Here is a 4,419-nt window from a genome sequence, read left to right on the forward strand (position 1 = left end):
TGTGCTGGCAGTTATTGAAGAGTCGTTACTGTGTCAAGTCTGAAATAATTTCCAGAAAATTCTTCTTTTTTTTTAATTTGAACTTTTGACCAAAAAAAGGCGTTCATGAAAACTCAGTGATTGCAATAGTTTTTATATTACAAACAAGAATATTGCTCATTGCTTTTGGGGAAAATGGCACATTTCAATTGGCTTAGTTCTTTTTTTTTCCAAACAGACACAGGTTTTCATTTTGCCTTGTGGTCAGCAAAAACAGCTGGTCAATGTAAACTGAATTGTTCAGTATAACAATTATTATGGCCAAGGAAGATCATTGTTATTGTTACTAACAAGTCCTCACTTGCTAATTATTTCTAACAAGTGGTTATAATGAGAGCATTTTTCATATATAAAAATTGATTGTAATTTTAAGATGATATTTCAGTCTTAAATTAGTTTGTAAGCTGTGTTTATGAGTGGAATAATGCAGTTATGTTCATCAGAGCAGTCACTGCCACAGACTGGGTTGCGACCAACAAGAGATTTTATTTGTCTCAAGAGACAAAACTGGAAGAGATTCTGCAAATTTAAGATTTATATCTGCAGCGCACTTTTCATAAAGTATTTAAAATGTCTATATTGTTTTATGAGAGCCAGTTAATTCCACCTTGACAGAATTTTTTTTTCAAACTTGGCTCAAATGTCCACTTGGACTCAAGGATGAACTGATAAAATTTTGAAGGTCAAAGGTCACTGTGTCCTCATGTCCAGGGTTACCACCTACAGGATTGTTCTGTATTGAAAAATAGTATGCGCCGTCCCTCACTGACCCACCCTGTTTGGAGAAGTATGAAGTCAGAGGACAAGTTGTCCATCACTCAGGGTCATTGTTGCCCTGGTTACAGAGACACAGACACATTTTTTAATACCTTTTGCTTAAGTCCACCTGTAAAAAGAGAGAAGCTGTCAGACACAGAGCTTAATGACAAATAAACTACAAATAAATGAGTTCTGTCAGTGGGAGTGAGGACAAGAAAAACTGAAGTCCAGAGTGGAGACATTTCTGATCTGAAGTTTGAATCCTTAATATAACAGAGTCAACTGTGCTTTACTCTTGTTCAGAGAAGCAGAGGACTTTAAAATTGATGAATAAAAAGCACAAATTGGTGCATAAAAAGTCACCAGACTGCAGGAAATAAAATGAGGGAGGACCCCAACACCCCCTGCCAGGTATGTGTCCCCGTGTCCGGGGGACTTAGGGACGAACTGGTTAGAATTTGGAGGTCAAACACGTGATGGCTCTAATTCAAGAATTCATATTTAATAATACTATTAATAATAATTATGACAAAACTTCACAATAGGATAAAATGATACCATGATGACATTTTTCCTATTTAACATTACTGTTAATAATAATTATGACAAAATTTCACAATAGGATAAAATGATACCATGATGACATTTTATATCCAAAAGGTCAACCTCACAGTGACATCATAATGTTCAGCTCTCTATCTATCCTCTGTCCTCCTCTGTACATGGATGTAAAACGCTGTATGGTTTGTGGAGGCATACAAACACCTGGCACGCTTCAGTCTAAAGGTCAAAAGAATCCGCCTACCAGCACCTCCAAACTCACTTATTAAAAGGTTATACCTTGTTTGTTTAATCTGTGTAAAATCCCCACATTGCTGTTTAACTGGGAACTATTTCTTGGCTCTTATCTCTGTAGGTTTCCTAGCAACTGCTCCCAGCCAAGGAGTAACCCGTCAAGAAGCTTTTCACTCGTAGGTTTTAATACGAGTTAAAGAAACAGGGTAAGCGAGCTTTAAAGGTGCTGGTAGGCTGGTTGTTTCCCCTGTTTCGTCTCATGCAAAGCTAAACTGACCAGCTGATCGCTCGGAGGGTACATATCTTCTCATCTAACTCTCGGCGAGATCTAAACCGTCGTGCATCTCCCAAAATGTCAAACAATTCCTTTTACCAGCGTGGGTTTTTCAAAGAGCGAGTAGTGCCCTATTTTAGGGGTTCTCAACCTTTTGTAATCTAAGACCCACCTCTGTTTGTTCGAAACAATCCAGCATCTCAAATCAATGAAAAATTAAAAATAAACTGTGACAGGATTTCACCACCATTATAAATCCAGACTTAACCCCCCCATGATACAGTGATGCCACCCGGTAACACACCCATTTTTGGCACTTTATATTCACACAATATATCCTTAATTACAGTGTAATACTTAAAAAAAGAGAGACAGGGCCCTGAGGAAACCAATAGGAGTGTTTTAATTTGTCACATGAGGCCATGTTGAATCCCTTTACCTTCCTCACATTGTTCAGCTGCATCATCTCTCTCCGCCAAACTGGTTTGAAAATGTCTTTTTCTGACATTTTACATTCTAGAAAAATGTAGATTCGTATTAGCAGAATAGTAAAGTTTAATTACTCATCAAATAAAGTGCATTAAACTGGTAAAATGTAAATGTTGCCTTCAACATCATTTTAGTTTCCCACCATGACATTTTTGGTGTTGTGTATTTAGATTTATATTTTGTTCAACTAGTATCAGATAAGATTTAAAATGTGCTAACACACTTGAATATTTTGCATTATTAGTGTAATACAGTTTATACTTTTTTCTTCTCTGACCATTGTGGTACAGTGCTGCTTTTGAAACTTTATTCAAACTTTTAATATATATTCATCGAGGGCAAATGTGTTCGGGGTCATATTTCCTCACCACACTCTTTGGAGCTGTGACTGGTTCACGTTTGTCTCCCACCTTTTCGTTAAAAAAAAGTCTGTTTCGTGTCCCTGCGTCTGAGCGAATGTTAGCTAGCTTACCAGTCACGCTTGTCTCTGCCTGATGATGATGAACTGTGATTGGCCTGGTGATAAAACTCTGCTGGCCAATGAAATTATGCATTTTATGTATGTGAATTCTTGAGCATAATTATTTAATAATATTAATTACTTGTTTCAATTCTAATCTACCCATTGCCACATTTACCACTGCCTCTGCAGCCCACTAGAGGGCACTCTGAGGGCCACCAGTGGACCTTAAGGGGTTTATTTTGCAAAATCAATGATTTGATCCAAAATATTAATTTAAAGATGTTTTCAAGGATTAAAAAATGATTTCATTGTGTCTGCAGAGGCTATGAGCCAAACTGTCAAACAACAGTCTGTTCTTCATAGCAGCGGTCTGTTATACAGAAATAACAGCCCTCTGAAGGCTGTAATAAACCAATCAGAATCGAGTATTTGACAAGGCCATGAAATAAAGCGAAATAAACCCTGACATGGTGATGCAGGATCCTGGCATCTTGAATCATCCTGAATGGGTTTATTTCACTTTAATAACCTGCTTTTTGTTCATTATCCTGCTTATTGTACTGTTACTTACCAAAGAAAATTAATAATTTGTTACAAAATCATTCATTCATTCATTCATTCATTTTCTGTAACCTCTTATTCCGTAAGGGTCACGGGCTGCTGGAGCCGATCCCAGCTGACATTGGGTGAGATGTTACAAAATCCTCATATTAAAATGATTTTATGGGTTTAATCAGAGGTGGCAAAAGTGAACACGTGTAAAAGTTTAAATGTACTCAAAGTATAAGGACTTTTCTACAGGCCGTATCTGTGCAAAACTCACTGAACCTCACTTTTTCTTCACAGTCGAGTCTCCCTATTCTCATTTTGTTGTCTTTTCCATAGTTTTTGTCTGGTTACATCATTTTTGTTGTGTTAAGTCTTTTATGTCATTTTTGTCTTGTTACATCTTTCATGCCGTTTTCGACTTTGACCTCTTTTCTCTTGTCATTTTCGTCTTGTTGGGTTTTTTACAGTGTTTTTGTCTTGTCGAGTCTTTTACATCATTTTAGTCTTGTTACTTTTCTTTACGTTGTCACGTCTTTCATGTTGTTTTGGTCTTATTACATCGTCTTTTCTGTGTGTTACTGTTCCATCAACATCAACAGTTCCTACTGTCAGTGTTGAATACATCAGGCATCCATGCATGATGCTGCCTCCCTGCTCCACAGTGAGTTTGCATGATGCATGTGGTGACATGCAGCAGGTTTGCAGTACAACGAACAGCTGCACAGTTTTACATTTCATTTTTTTTTATTCTTTTTTTTTTTTTCCAAACTCAGCCCTGCTGTCGTGTGTTTCCTCTCGGCTCTGTGTGTCTCCCTGCTCTCCCCTCACACAGCCTCTTATATTGCAGGACACACATGCTGGTGAACTCCCCTTAAACCTCACAGCACTCTGAGGCTCAGACAGGCAGTGTAAAGGGGAGGGATCCCTCCCTGAGAGCGGCTGTGAGTAATGCAGCTTCTCATTGGTCAGTTCGGAAAAGTGGGCGTTGATGAGAGGGGAATTCCCCAGTCTCCTCCAACAAAAATTACTTTTCCTGTCCTCTGTCACTCAT

Source organism: Lutjanus erythropterus, chromosome 14, assembly GCF_056507025.1.
Source record: "Lutjanus erythropterus isolate fLutEry1 chromosome 14, fLutEry1.hap2, whole genome shotgun sequence".
Classification (NCBI taxonomy): Eukaryota; Metazoa; Chordata; class Actinopteri; order Lutjaniformes; family Lutjanidae; genus Lutjanus; species Lutjanus erythropterus.